This window comes from Schistocerca gregaria, unplaced genomic scaffold, assembly GCF_023897955.1.
Source record: "Schistocerca gregaria isolate iqSchGreg1 unplaced genomic scaffold, iqSchGreg1.2 ptg000156l, whole genome shotgun sequence".
NCBI classification, from domain to species: domain Eukaryota; kingdom Metazoa; phylum Arthropoda; class Insecta; order Orthoptera; family Acrididae; genus Schistocerca; species Schistocerca gregaria.
This window is the reverse complement of record NW_026061720.1, coordinates 3430717-3445754: the sequence shown is the minus strand read 5'-3', so window position 1 is coordinate 3445754 and position 15038 is coordinate 3430717. Positions and strand designations below refer to the sequence as shown.

General features: G+C 46.6%; 14 non-coding genes across 14 annotated transcripts; all 14 read right to left on the bottom strand.

The window, feature by feature from the left end:
* Positions 1-1077: 1077 nt before the first annotated feature.
* Positions 1078-1149, bottom strand: Trnat-agu (transfer RNA threonine (anticodon AGU)). Its single transcript has one exon. It is a non-coding gene; the product is annotated as a tRNA-Thr (tRNA).
* A 337-nt stretch (positions 1150-1486) lies between these two features.
* Trnak-cuu (transfer RNA lysine (anticodon CUU)) lies at positions 1487-1559 on the bottom strand. Its single transcript has one exon. It is a non-coding gene; the product is annotated as a tRNA-Lys (tRNA).
* A 452-nt stretch (positions 1560-2011) lies between these two features.
* Trnar-ucg (transfer RNA arginine (anticodon UCG)) lies at positions 2012-2084 on the bottom strand. Its single transcript has one exon. It is a non-coding gene; the product is annotated as a tRNA-Arg (tRNA).
* A 498-nt stretch (positions 2085-2582) lies between these two features.
* Positions 2583-2654, bottom strand: Trnat-agu (transfer RNA threonine (anticodon AGU)). Its single transcript has one exon. It is a non-coding gene; the product is annotated as a tRNA-Thr (tRNA).
* Positions 2655-3517: 863 nt separating this feature from the next.
* On the bottom strand, positions 3518-3590 carry Trnar-ucg (transfer RNA arginine (anticodon UCG)). Its single transcript has one exon. It is a non-coding gene; the product is annotated as a tRNA-Arg (tRNA).
* A 501-nt stretch (positions 3591-4091) lies between these two features.
* On the bottom strand, positions 4092-4163 carry Trnat-agu (transfer RNA threonine (anticodon AGU)). The gene has a single exon. It is a non-coding gene; the product is annotated as a tRNA-Thr (tRNA).
* Positions 4164-5026: 863 nt separating this feature from the next.
* Positions 5027-5099, bottom strand: Trnar-ucg (transfer RNA arginine (anticodon UCG)). Its single transcript has one exon. It is a non-coding gene; the product is annotated as a tRNA-Arg (tRNA).
* A 501-nt stretch (positions 5100-5600) lies between these two features.
* Positions 5601-5672, bottom strand: Trnat-agu (transfer RNA threonine (anticodon AGU)). Its single transcript has one exon. It is a non-coding gene; the product is annotated as a tRNA-Thr (tRNA).
* Positions 5673-7105: 1433 nt separating this feature from the next.
* On the bottom strand, positions 7106-7177 carry Trnat-agu (transfer RNA threonine (anticodon AGU)). Its single transcript has one exon. It is a non-coding gene; the product is annotated as a tRNA-Thr (tRNA).
* An 863-nt stretch (positions 7178-8040) lies between these two features.
* On the bottom strand, positions 8041-8113 carry Trnar-ucg (transfer RNA arginine (anticodon UCG)). Its single transcript has one exon. It is a non-coding gene; the product is annotated as a tRNA-Arg (tRNA).
* A 1427-nt stretch (positions 8114-9540) lies between these two features.
* On the bottom strand, positions 9541-9613 carry Trnar-ucg (transfer RNA arginine (anticodon UCG)). The gene has a single exon. It is a non-coding gene; the product is annotated as a tRNA-Arg (tRNA).
* Positions 9614-11044: 1431 nt separating this feature from the next.
* Trnar-ucg (transfer RNA arginine (anticodon UCG)) lies at positions 11045-11117 on the bottom strand. Its single transcript has one exon. It is a non-coding gene; the product is annotated as a tRNA-Arg (tRNA).
* A 2954-nt stretch (positions 11118-14071) lies between these two features.
* Trnar-ucg (transfer RNA arginine (anticodon UCG)) lies at positions 14072-14144 on the bottom strand. The gene has a single exon. It is a non-coding gene; the product is annotated as a tRNA-Arg (tRNA).
* Positions 14145-14657: 513 nt separating this feature from the next.
* Trnat-agu (transfer RNA threonine (anticodon AGU)) lies at positions 14658-14729 on the bottom strand. The gene has a single exon. It is a non-coding gene; the product is annotated as a tRNA-Thr (tRNA).
* Between the last annotated feature and the right edge of the window lie 309 nt (positions 14730-15038).

The following is a 15038-nucleotide window of genomic DNA, read 5'->3' as shown; positions in this document are numbered from 1 at the left end:
CGACCCTGTGATTAAGGGTCTCATGCTATACCGACTGAGCTAGCCGTGCTGCCTCGTTGGGTACCTGCTGCGTAGCAGGTCACACAGTACTCGTTTGGTTTGGTTGGTCCCATACAGAATCTCTCCATGCTGCCTAATGTTTTCCTAACGTCACACTCGTCACGTACTTCACTTTTATTTCAAATCATTTCTGAGAGGTAAAGGAATTGCATGACAATCTGCAGAGCTAGCGACGTCAAAATTAACACACATACTTGACGTGACTCAAAAGCCGAACGAGTTACTTTCCGACATTGTTTTAGATGTGCAAGTGCCAGTCAAACCTCGCGCTGAGGGCACTCTGCCGACCATTTCGCTAGTTAACACCGGTCTTGTTGTGTGTGATTCAAGCTCAAGACCATCTCCAAGCACAAAATGGTCAACAGCATCATTCAGAAGGTTTCGTACAGCACAATTGCTACATAAAAACGGTATGTTTGTTTTTCAGAACTGGAAAAACACGATCGTGACAGGATTCGAAAATGCAATCTTCGGATCCGAAATCCGACACCTTATCCATTAGCCCACACGGTCACTGAGTACCAAGTATAACTGATATACGACTCATTTCGAAACGCTCACACCCCCTGAGGAATTGCGTTTTCGTTCCACACAGCCGCTGCCCCTTACTCTTTCCCACCCATTCGTTACATTCAACCTCTTACGAGACGGACCAAACATAGACAGGAAAACAAGACCACACACTTTGCGCAATCGGAATCGATGGCAGGGTGTCCCTCGCCGCATTTGCTACGATGGCCATTTGCTACTTCTGCAGAAGCGGCGGCGGCGACGCCGACGACGACGACGACGACCGCGAGAGGCTCAGAGATTTGTGAGAAATACATCTATAAAATGTAATTCAGACTGCCTCGTCCCACCTTATGCCGTACCGCTTTGGCAAATGCTTTATCAGCGCCATTCGCCTTAATCACATCTGAGAGTAATTCTTAATAAAACTCCTCACGCTAATTGTTCGCCATCACAGATACTGTTTGCTATACGGCCATGACGCGCAACTGATTTCCAAAATTCGTCTTCCTCCTGTGAGGATGGAACTCACGACTCCTGGTTTACTAGACCAGTGCTCTACCACTGAGCTAAAGAGGGGCGGCCTAGCGGAACATTTGCGTACTTCGTCCGTACGGTCGTCTGAATCTTCAGACTTCAGCTGACAACACTTCATATTTTTGACTAATATTAGCAGCTATTGCGACCCATTACTGCTTGGCTACACATCTGACACGTAGCCGATGTTCTCCCAAACAAAACCACCTGCACTTCAGAACATGACTTTCACACATGTCTACAAAATCACCTTCACCTTCAAATACAGTTTTCTTGCGACTGATTGAGACGTAGGCAAATTTTAAAGTTGCTATTTCCATTACATCACGTTAATCAGAAAATCGGTAATTTACATCTGCAGTGGAGAAAAATTCCGTTCCGCCCAGCGAAGGGCTCGAACCCACGACCCTGTGATTAAGAGTCTCATGCTCTACCGACTGAGCTAGCCGTGCTGCCTCGTTGGGTACCTCCTGGGTAGCAGATCACACAGTACTCGTTTGGGTTGGTTGGTCCCATACAGAATCTCTCCATGCTGCCTAATGTTTTCCTAACGTCACACTCGTCACGTACTTCACTTTTATTTTATATTCATTTCTGAGAGGTAAAGGAATTGCATGACAATCTGCAGAGCTAGCGGCGTCAAAATTAACACACATACTTGACGTGACTCAAAAGCCGAACGAGTTACTTTCCGACGTTGTTTTAGATGTGCAAGTGCCAGTCAAACCTCGCGGTGAGGGCACTCTGCCGACCATTTCGCTAGTTAACACCGGTCTTCTTGTGTGTGTTTCAAGCTCAAGACCATCTCCAAGCACAAAATGGTCAACAGCAACATTCAGACGGTTTCGTACTGCACAATTGCTACATTAAAACGGTATGTTTGTTTCTCAGAACTGGAAAAACACGACCGTGACAGGATTCGAACCTGCAATCTTCGGATCCGAAGTCCGACGCCTTATCCATTAGGACACACGGTCACTGACGACCAAGTATAACTTATATACGATTCATCTCGAAACGCTCACACCCCCTGAGGAATTGTGTTTTCGTTCCACACAGCCGCTGCCCCTTACTCTTTCCCACCCATTCGTTACATTCAACCTCTTACGAGACCGACCAAACATAGACAGGAAAACAAGACCACACACTTTGCGCAATCGGAATCGATGGCAGGGTGTCCCTCGCCGCATTTGCTACGATGGCCATTTGCTACTTCTGCAGAAGCGGCGGCGACGACGACGACGACGACGACCTCGAGAGGCTCAGAGATTTGTGAGAAATACATCTATAAAATGTAATTCAGACTGCCTCGTCCCACCTTATGCCGTACCGCTTTGGCAAATGCTTTATCAGAGCCATTCGCCTTAATCACATCTGAGAGTAATTCTTAATAAAATTCCTCACGCTAATTGTTCGCCATCACAGATACTGTTTGCTATACGGCCATGACGCGCAACTGATTTCCAAAATTCGTCTTCCTCCTGTGAGGATGGAACTCACGACTCCTGGTTTACTAGACCAGTGCTCTACCACTGAGCTAAAGAGGCGCGGCCTAGCGGAACTTTTGCGTACTTCGTCCGTACGGTCGTCTGAATCTTCAGAGTTCAGCTGACAACACTTCATATTTTTCACTATTATTTGCAGCTATGGCGACCCATTACTGCTTGGCTACACATCTGACACGTAGCCGATGTTCTCTCCAAACAAAATCACCTGCACTTCAGAACATGACTTTCACACATGTCTACAAAATCACCTTCACCTTCAAATACAGTTTTCTTGCGACTGATGGAGACGTAGGCAAATTTTAAAGTTGCTATTTCCATTACATCACGGTAATCAGAAAATCGGTAATTTACATCTGCAGCGGAGAAAAATTCCGTTCCGCCCAGGGTAGGGCTCGAACCCTCGACCCTATGATTAAGAGACTCATGCTCTACCGACTGAGCTAGCCGTGCTGCCTCGTTGGGTACCTGCTGGGTAGCAGATCACACAGTACTCGTTTGGGTTGGTTGGTCCCATACAGAATCTCTCCATGCTGCCTAATGTTTTCCCAACGTCACACTCGTCACGTACTTCACTTTTATTTCATAATCATTTCTGAGAGGTAAAGGAATTGCATGACAATCTGCAGAGCTAGCGGCGTCAAAATTAACACACATACTTGACGTGACTCAAAAGCCGAACGAGTTACTTTCCGACGTTGTTTTAGATGTGCAAGTGCCAGTCAAACCTCGCGGTGAGGGCACTCTGCCGACCATTTCGCTAGTTAACACCGGTCTTGTTGTGTGTGTTTCAAGCTCAAGACCATCTCCAAGCACAAAATGGTCAACAGCAACATTCAGACGGTTTCGTACTGCACAATTGCTACATTAAAACGGTATGTTTGTTTCTCAGAACTGGAAAAACACGACCGTGACAGGATTCGAACCTGCAATCTTCGGATCCGAAGTCCGACGCCTTATCCATTAGGCAACACGGTCACTGACGACCGAGTATAACTTATATACGATTCATCTCGAAACGCTCACACCCCCTGAGGAATTGTGTTTTCGTTCCACACAGCCGCTGCCCCTTACTCTATCCCACCCATTCGTTACATTCAACCTCTTACGAGACCGACCAAACATAGACAGGAAAACAAGACCACACACTTTGCGCAATCGGAATCGATGGCAGGATGTCCCTCGCCGCATTTGCTACGATGGCCATTTGCTACTTCTGCAGAAGCGGCGGCGACGACGACGACGACGACGACGACCTCGAGAGGCTCAGAGATTTGTGAGAAATACATCTATAAAATGTAATTCAGACTGCCTCGTCCCACCTTATGCCGTACCGCTTTGGCAAATGCTTTATCAGAGCCATTCGCCTTAATCACATCTGAGAGTAATTCTTAATAAAACTCCTCACGCTAATTGTTCGCCATCACAGATACTGTTTGCTATACGGCCATGACGCGCAACTGATTTCCAAAATTCGTCTTCCTCCTGTGAGGATGGAACTCACGACTCCTGGTTTACTAGACCAGTGCTCTACCACTGAGCTAAAGAGGCGCGGCCTAGCGGAACTTTTGCGTACTTCGTCCGTACGGTCGTCTGAATCTTCAGAGTTCAGCTGACAACACTTCATATTTTTCACTATTATTTGCAGCTATTGCGACCCATTACTGCTTGGCTACACATCTGACACGTAGCCGATGTTCTCTCCAAACAAAATCACCTGCACTTCAGAACATGACTTTCACACATGTCTACAAAATCACCTTCACCTTCAAATACAGTTTTCTTGCGACTGATGGAGACGTAGGCAAATTTTAAAGTTGCTATTTCCATTACATCACGTTAATCAGAAAATCGGTAATTTACATCTGCAGCGGAGAAAAATTCCGTTCCGCCCAGGGTAGGGCTCGAACCCACGACCCTATGATTAAGAGACTCATGCTCTACCGACTGAGCTAGCCGTGCTGCCTCGTTGGGTACCTGCTGGGTAGCAGATCACACAGTACTCGTTTGGGTTGGTTGGTCCCATACAGAATCTCTCCATGCTGCCTAATGTTTTCCCAACGTCACACTCGTCACGTACTTCACTTTTATTTCATAATCATTTCTGAGAGGTAAAGGAATTGCATGACAATCTGCAGAGCTAGCGGCGTCAAAATTAACACACATACTTGACGTGACTCAAAAGCCGAACGAGTTACTTTCCGACGTTGTTTTAGATGTGCAAGTGCCAGTCAAACCTCGCGGTGAGGGCACTCTGCCGACCATTTCGCTAGTTAACACCGGTCTTGTTGTGTGTGTTTCAAGCTCAAGACCATCTCCAAGCACAAAATGGTCAACAGCAACATTCAGACGGTTTCGTACTGCACAATTGCTACATTAAAACGGTATGTTTGTTTTTCAGAACTGGAAAAATACGACCGTGACAGGATTCGAACCTGCAATCTTCGGATCCGAAGTCCGACGCCTTATCCATTAGGCCACACGGTCACTGACGACTAACTATAACTTATATACGATTCATCTCGAAATGCTCACACCCCCTGAGGAATTGTGTTTTCGTTCCACACAGCCGCTGCCCCTTACTCTTTCCCACCCATTCGTTACATTCAACCTCTTACGAGACCGACCAAACATAGACAGGAAAACAAGACCACACACTTTGCGCAATCGGAATCGATGGCAGGGTGTCCCTCGCCGCATTTGCTACGATGGCCATTTGCTACTTCTGCAGAAGCGGCGGCGGCGACGCCGACGACGACGACGACCGCGAGAGGCTCAGAGATTTGTGAGAAATACATCTATAAAATGTAATTCAGACTGCCTCGTCCCACCTTATGCCGTACCGCTTTGGCAAATGCTTTATCAGCGCCATTCGCCTTAATCACATCTGAGAGTAATTCTTAATAAAACGCCTCTCGCTAATTGTTCGCCATCACAGATACTGTTTGCTATACGGCCATGACGCGCAACTGATTTCCTAAATTCGTCTTCCTCCTGTGAGGATGGAACTCACGACTCCTGGTTTACTAGACCAGAGCTCTACCACTGAGCTAAAGAGGCGCGGCCTAGCGGAACTTTTGCGTACTTCGCCGCACGGTCGTCTGAATCATCAGACTTCAGCTGACAACACTTCATATTTTTCACTAATATTTGCAGCTATTGCGACCCATTACTGCTTGGCTACACATCTGACACGTAGCCGATGTTCTCTCCAAACAAAATCACCTGCACTTCAGTACATGACTTTCACACATGTCTACAAAATCACCTTCACCTTCAAATACAGTTTTCTTGCGACTGATTGAGACGTAGGCAAATTTTAAAGTTGCTATTTCCATTACATCACGTTAATCAGAAAATCGGTAATTTACATCTGCAGTGGAGAAAAATTCCGTTCCGCCCAGCGAAGGGCTCGAACCCATGACCCTGTGATTAAGACTCTCATGCCCTACCGACTGAGCTAGCCGTGCTGCCTCGTTGGGTACCTCCTGGGTAGCAGATCACACAGTACTCGTTTGGGTTGGTTGGTCCCATACAGAATCTCTCCATGCTGCCTAATGTTTTCCTAACGTCACACTCGTCACGTACTTCACTTTTATTTCATATTCATTTCTGAGAGGTAAAGGAATTGCATGAAAATCTGCAGAGCTAGCGGCGTCAAAATTAACACACATACTTGACGTGACTCAAAAGCCGAACGAGTTACTTTCCGACGTTGTTTTAGATGTGCAAGTGCCAGTCAAACCTCGCGGTGAGGGCACTCTGCCGACCATTTCGCTAGTTAACACCGGTCTTCTTGTGTGTGTTTCAAGCTCAAGACCATCTCCAAGCACAAAATGGTCAACAGCAACATTCAGACGGTTTCGTACTGCACAATTGCTACATTAAAACGGTATGTTTGTTTCTCAGAACTGGAAAAACACGACCGTGACAGGATTCGAAACTGCAATCTTCGGATCCGAAGTCCGACGCCTTATCCATTAGGACACACGGTCACTGACGACCAAGTATAACTTATATACGATTCATCTCGAAACGCTCACACCCCCTGAGGAATTGTGTTTTCGTTCCACACAGCCGCTGCCCCTTACTCTTTCCCACCCATTCGTTACATTCAACCTCTTACGAGACCGACCAAACATAGACAGGAAAACAAGACCACACACTTTGCGCCATCGGAATCGATGGCAGGGTGTCCCTCGCCGCATTTGCTACGATGGCCATTTGCTACTTCTGCAGAAGCGGCAGCGACGACGACGACGACGACGACCTCGAGAGGCTCAGAGATTTGTGAGAAATACATCTATAAAATGTAATTCAGACTGCCTCGTCCCACCTTATGCCGTACCGCTTTGGCAAATGCTTTATCAGAGCCATTCGCCTTAAGCACATCTGAGAGTAATTCTTAATAAAACTCCTCACGCTAATTGTTCGCCATCACAGATACTGTTTGCTATACGGCCATGACGCGCAACTGATTTCCAAAATTCGTCTTCCTCCTGTGAGGATGGAACTCACGACTCCTGGTTTACTAGACCAGTGCTCTACCACTGAGCTAAAGAGGCGCGGCCTAGCGGAACTTTTGCGTACTTCGTCCGTACGGTCGTCTGAATCTTCAGACTTCAGCTGACAACACTTCATATTTTTCACTATTATTTGCAGCTATTGCGACCCATTACTGCTTGGCTACACATCTGACACGTAGCCGATGTTCTCTCCAAACAAAATCACCTGCACTTCAGAACATGACTTTCACACATGTCTACAAAATCACCTTCACTTTCAAATACAGTTTTCTTGCGACTGATGGAGACGTAGGCAAATTTTAAAGTTGCTATTTCCATTACATCACGTTAATCAGAAAATCGGTAATTTACATCTGCAGCGGAGAAAAATTCCGTTCCGCCCAGGGTAGGGCTCGAACCCACGACCCTATGATTAAGAGACTCATGCTCTACCGACTGAGCTAGCCGTTCTGCCTCGTTGGGTACCTGCTGGGTAGCAGATCACACAGTACTCGTTTGGGTTGGTTGGTCCCATACAGAATCTCTCCATGCTGCCTAATGTTTTCCCAACGTCACACTCGTCACGTACTTCACTTTTATTTCATAATCATTTCTGAGAGGTAAAGGAATTGCATGACAATCTGCAGAGCTAGCGGCGTCAAAATTAACACACATACTTGACGTGACTCAAAAGCCGAACGAGTTACTTTCCGACGTTGTTTTAGATGTGCAAGTGCCAGTCAAACCTCGCGGTGAGGGCACTCTGCCGACCATTTCGCTAGTTAACACCGGTCTTGTTGTGTGTGTTTCAAGTTCAAGACCATCTCCAAGCACAAAATGGTCAACAGCAACATTCAGACGGTTTCGTACTGCACAATTGCTACATTAAAACGGTATGTTTGTTTCTCAGAACTGGAAAAACACGACCGTGACAGGATTGGAACCTGCAATCTTCGGATCCGAAGTCCGACGCCTTATCCATTAGGCAACACGGTCACTGACGACCGAGTATAACTTATATACGATTCATCTCGAAACGCTCACACCCCCTGAGGAATTGTGTTTTCGTTCCACACAGCCGCTGCCCCTTACTCTATCCCACCCATTCGTTACATTCAACCTCTTACGAGACCGACCAAACATAGACAGGAAAACAAGACCACACACTTTGCGCAATCGGAATCGATGGCAGGGTGTCCCTCGCCGCATTTGCTACGATGGCCATTTGCTACTTCTGCAGAAGCGGCGGCGGCGACGACGACGACGACAGCGAGAGGCTCAGCGATTTGTGAGAAATACATCTATAAAATGTAATTCAGACTGCCTCGTCCCACCTTATGCCGTACCGCTTTGGCAAATGCTTTATCAGCGCCATTCGCCTTAATCACATCTGAGAGTAATTCTTAATAAAACGCCTCTCGCTAATTGTTCGCCATCACAGATACTGTTTGCTATACGGCCATGACGCGCAACTGATTTCCAAAATTCGTCTTCCTCCTGTAAGGATGGAACTCACGACTCCTGGTTTACTAGACCAGTGCTCTACCACTGAGCTAAAGAGGCGCGGCCTAGCGGAACTTTTGCGTACTTCGCCGCACGGTCGTCTGAATCATCAGACTTCAGCTGACAACACTTCATATTTTTGACTAATATTTGCAGCTATGGCGACCCATTACTGGTTGGATACACATCTGACACGTAGCCGATGTTCTCTCCAAACAAAACCACCTGCACTTCAGAACATGACTTTCACATGTCTACAAAATCACCTTCACCTTCAAATACAGTTTTCTTGCGACTGATTGAGACGTAGGCAAATTTTAAAGTTCCTTTTTCCATTACATCACGTTAATCAGAAATTCGGTAATTTACATCTGCAGCGGAGAAAAATTCCGTTCCGCCCAGGGTAGGGCTCGAACCCACGACCCTATGATTAAGAGTCTCATGCTCTACCGACTGAGCTAGCCGTGCTGCCTCGTTGGGTACCTCCTGGGTAGCAGATCACACAGTACTCGTTTGGGTTGGTTGGTCCCATACAGAATCTCTCCATGCTGCCTAACGTTTTCCTAACGTCACACTCGTCACGTACTTCACTTTTATTTCATATTCATTTCTGAGAGGTAAAGGAATTGCATGACAATCTGCAGAGCTAGCGGCGTCAAAATTAACACACATACTTGACGTGACTCAAAAGCCGAACGAGTTACTTTCCGACGTTGTTTTAGATGTGCAAGTGCCAGTCAAACCTCGCGGTGAGGGCACTCTGCCGACCATTTCGCTAGTTAACACCGGTCTCCTTGTGTGTGTTTCAAGCTCAAGACCATCTCCAAGCACAAAATGGTCAACAGCAACATTCAGACGGTTTCGTACTGCACAATTCCTACATTAAAACGGTATGTTTGTTTTTCAGAACTGGAAAAACACGGCCGTGACAGGATTCGAACCTGCAATCTTCGGATCCGAAGTCCGACGCCTTATCCATTAGGCCACACGGTCACTGACAACCAAGTGTAACTTATATACGACTTATCTCGAAACGCTCAAACCCCCTGAGGAATTGTGTTTTCGTTCCACACAGCCGCTGCCCCTTACTCTTTCCCACCCATTCGTTACATTCAACCTCTTACGAGACCGACCAAACATAGACAGGAAAACAAGACCACACACTTTGCGCAATCGGAATCGATGGCAGGGTGTCCCTCGCCGCATTTGCTACGATGGCCATTTGCTACTTCTGCAGAAGCGGCGGCGGCGGCGACGACGACGACGACCGGGAGAGGCACAGAGATTTGTGAGAAATACATCTATAAAATGTAATTCAGACTGCCTCGTCCCACCTTATGCCGTACCGCTTTGGCAAATGCTTTATCAGCGCCATTCGCCTTAATCACATCTGAGAGTAATTCTTAATAAAACTCCTCACGCTAATTGTTCGCCATCACAGATACTGTTTGCTATACGGCCATGACACGCAACTGATTTCCAAAATTCGTCTTCTTCCTGTGAGGATGGAACTCACGACTCCTGGTTTACTAGACCAGTGCTCTACCACTGAGCTAAAGAGGGGCGGCCTAGCGGAACTTTTGCGTACTTCGTCCGTACGGTCGTCTGAATCTTCAGACTTCAGCTGACAACACTTCATATTTTTCACTAATATTTGCAGCTATGGCGACCCATTACTGCTTGGATACACATCTGACACGTAGCCGATGTTCTCTCCAAACAAAACCACCTGCACTTCAGAACATGACTTTCACATGTCTACAAAATCACCTTCACCTTCAAATACAGTTTTCTTGCGACTGATTGAGACGTAGGCAAATTTTATAGTAGCTTTTTCCATTACATCACGTTAATCAGAAAATCGGTAATTTACATCTGCAGCGGAGAAAAATTCCGTTCCGCCCAGGGTAGGGCTCGAACCCACGACCCTATGATTAAGAGTCTCATGCTCTACCGACTGAGCTAGCCGTGCTGCCTCGTTGGGTACCTGCTGGGTAGCAGATCACACAGTACTCGTTTGGGTTGGTTGGTCCCATACAGAATCTCTCCATGCTGCCTAACGTTTTCCTAACGTCACACTCGTCACGTACTTCACTTTTATTTCATATTCATTTCTGAGAGGTAAAGGAATTGCATGACAATCTGCAGAGCTAGCGGCGTCAAAATTAACACACATACTTGACGTGACTCAAAAGCCGAACGAGTTACTTTCCGACGTTGTTTTAGATGTGCAAGTGCCAGTCAAACCTCGCGGTGAGGGCACTCTGCCGACCATTTCGCTAGTTAACACCGGTCTTCTTGTGTGTGTTTCAAGCTCAAGACCATCTCCAAGCACAAAATGGTCAACAGCAACATTCAGACGGTTTCGTACTGCACAATTCCTACATTAAAACGGTATGTTTGTTTTTCAGAACTGGAAAAACACGGCCGTGACAGGATTCGAACCTGCAATCTTCGGATCCGAAGTCCGACGCCTTATCCATTAGGCCACACGGTCACTGACAACCAAGTGTAACTTATATACGACTTATCTCGAAACGCTCAAACCCCCTGAGGAATTGTGTTTTCGTTCCACACAGCCGCTGCCCCTTACTCTTTCCCACCCATTCGTTACATTCAACCTCTTACGAGACCGACCAAACATAGACAGGAAAACAAGACCACACACTTTGCGCAATCGGAATCGATGGCAGGGTGTCCCTCGCCGCATTTGCTACGATGGCCATTTGCTACTTCTGCAGAAGCGGCGGCGGCGGCGACGACGACGACGACCGCGAGAGGCACAGAGATTTGTGAGAAATACATCTATAAAATGTAATTCAGACTGCCTCGTCCCACCTTATGCCGTACCGCTTTGGCAAATGCTTTATCAGCGCCATTCGCCTTAATCACATCTGAGAGTAATTCTTAATAAAACTCCTCACGCTAATTGTTCGCCATCACAGATACTGTTTGCTATACGGCCATGACGCGCAACTGATTTCCAAAATTCGTCTTCTTCCTGTGAGGATGGAACTCACGACTCCTGGTTTACTAGACCAGTGCTCTACCACTGAGCTAAAGAGGGGCGGCCTAGCGGAACTTTTGCGTACTTCGTCCGTACGGTCGTCTGAATCTTCAGACTTCAGCTGACAACACTTCATATTTTTCACTAATATTTGCAGCTATGGCGACCCATTACTGCTTGGATACACATCTGACACGTAGCCGATGTTCTCTCCAAACAAAACCACCTGCACTTCAGAACATGACTTTCACATGTCTACAAAATCACCTTCACCTTCAAATACAGTTTTCTTGCGACTGATTGAGACGTAGGCAAATTTTATAGTAGCTTTTTCCATTACATCACGTTAATCAGAAAATCGGTAATTTACATCTGCAGCGGAGAAAAATTCCGTTCCGCCCAGGGTAGGGCTCGAACCCACGACCCTATGATTAAGAGTCTCATGCTCTACCGACTGAACTAGCCGTGTATACTCGTTGGGTACCTCCTGGGTAGCAGATCACACAGTACTCGTTTGGGTTGGTTGGTCCCATACAGAATCTCTCCATGCTGCCTAATGTTTTCCTAACGTCACACTCGTCACGTACTTCACTTTTATTTCATAATCATTTCTGAGAGGTAAAGGAATTGCATGACAATCTGCAGAGCTAGCGGCGTCAAAATTAACACACATACTTGACGTGACTCAAAAGCCGAACGAGTTACTTTCCGACGTTGTTTTAGATGTGCAAGTGCCAGTCAAACCTCGCGGTGAGGGCACTCTGCCGACCATTTCGCTAGTTAACACCGGTCTTCTTGTGTGTGTTTCAAGCTCAAGACCATCTCCAAGCACAAAATGGTCAACAGCAACATTCAGACGGTTTCGTACTGCACAATTGCTACATTAAAACGGTATGTTTGCTTTTCAGAACTTGAAAAACACGGCCGTGACGGGATTCAAACCTGCAATCTTCGGATCCGAAGTCCGACGCCTTATCCATTAGGCCATACGGTCACTAATAACCAAGTATAACTTATATACGACTTATCTCGAAACGCTCACACCCCCTGAGGAATTATGTTTTCGTTCCACACAGCCGCTGCCCCTTACTCTTTCCCACTTATTCGTTACATTCAACCTCTTACGAGACCGACCAAACATAGACAGGAAAACAAGACCACACACTTTGCGCAATCGGAATCGATGGCAGGGTGTCCCTCGCCGCATTTGCTACGATGGCCATTTGCTAATTCTGCAGAAGCGGCGGCGGCGGCGACGACGACGACGACGACGACGACGACGACGACCGCGAGAGGCTCAGACATTTGTGAGAAATACATCTATAAAATGTAATTCAGAATGCCTCGTCCCACCTTATGCCGTACCGCTTTGGCAAATGCTTTATCAGCGCCATTCGCCTTAATCACATCTGAGAGTAATTCTTAATAAAACGCCTCTCGCTAATTGTTCGCCATCACAGATACTGTTTGCTATACGGCCATGACGCTCAACTGATTTCCAAAATTCGTCTTCCTCCTGTAAGGATGGAACTCACGACTCCTGGTTTACTAGACCAGTACTCTACCACTGAGCTAAAGAGGCGCGGCCTAGCGGAACTTTTGCGTACTTCGCCGCACGGTCGTCTGAATCATCAGACTTCAGCTGACAACACTTCATATTTTTGACTAATATTAGCAGCTATGGCGACCCATTACTGCTTGGCTACACATCTGACACGTAGCCGATGTTCTCTCCAAACAAAATCACCTGCACTTCAGAACATGACTTTCACACATGTCTACAAAATCACCTTCACCTTCAAATACAGTTTTCTTGCGACTGATGGAGACGTAGGCAAATTTTAAAGTTGCTATTTCCATTACATCACGTTAATCAGAAAATCGGTAATTTACATCTGCAGCGGAGAAAAATTCCGTTCCGCCCAGGGTAGGGCTCGAACCCACGACCCCATGATTAAGAGACTTATGCTCTACCGACTGAGCTAGCCGTGCTGCCTCGTTGGGTACCTGCTGGGTAGCAGATCACACAGTACTCGTTTGGGTTGGTTGGTCCCATACAGAATCTCTCCATGCTGCCTAATGTTTTCCTAACGTCACACTCGTCACGTACTTCACTTTTATTTCATAATCATTTCTGAGAGGTAAAGGAATTGCATGACAATCTGCAGAGCTAGCGGCGTCAAAATTAACACACATACTTGACGTGACTCAAAAGCCGAACGAGTTACTTTCCGACGTTGTTTTAGATGTGCAAGTGCCAGTCAAACCTCACGGTGAGGGCACTCTGCCGACCATTTCGCTAGTTAACACCGGTCTTCTTGTGTGTGTTTCAAGCTCAAGACCATCTCCAAGCACAAAATGGTCAACAGCAACATTCAGACGGTTTCGTACTGCACAATTGCTACATTAAAACGGTATGTTTGTTTCTCAGAACTGGAAAAATTCGACCGCGACAGGATTCGAACATGCAATCTTCGGATCCGAAGTCCGACGCCTTATCCATTAGGCCACACGGTCACTGACGACCAACTATAACTTATATGCGATTCATCTCGAAACGCTCACACCCCCTGAGGAATTGTGTTTTCGTTCCACACAGCCGCTGCCCCTTACTCTTTCCCACCCATTCGTTACATTCAACCTCTTACGAGACCGACCAAACATAGACAGGAAAACAAGACCACACACTTTGCGCAATCGGAATCGATGGCAGGGTGTCCCTCGCCGCATTTGCTACGATGGCCATTTGCTAATTCTGCAGAAGCGGCGGCGGCGACGACGACGACGACGACGACGACGACGACGACCGCGAGAGGCTCAGACATTTGTGAGAAATACATCTATAAAATGTAATTCAGAATGCCTCGTCCCACCTTATGCCGTACCGCTTTGGCAAATGCTTTATCAGCGCCATTCGCCTTAATCGCATCTGAGAGTAATTCTTAATAAAACGCCTCACGCTAATTGTTCGCCATCACAGATACTGTTTGCTATACGGCCATGACGCGCAACTGATTTCCTAAATTCGTCTTCCTCCTGTGAGGATGGAACTCACGACTCCTGGTTTACTAGACCAGTGCTCTACCACTGAGCTAAAGAGGCGCGGCCTAGAAGAACTTTTGCGTACTTCGCCGCACGGTCGTCTGAATCATCAGACTTCAGCTGACAACACTTCATATTTTTGACTAATATTAGCAGCTATGGCGACCCATTACTCTTGGCTACACATCTGACACGTAGCCGATGTTCTCTCCAAACAAAACCACCTGCACTTCAGAACATGACTTTCACATGTCTACAAAATCACCTTCACCTTCAAATACAGTTTTCTTGCGACTGATTGAGACGTAGGCAAATTTTAAAGTTGCTATTTCCATTACATGACGTTAATCAGAAAATCGGTAATTTACA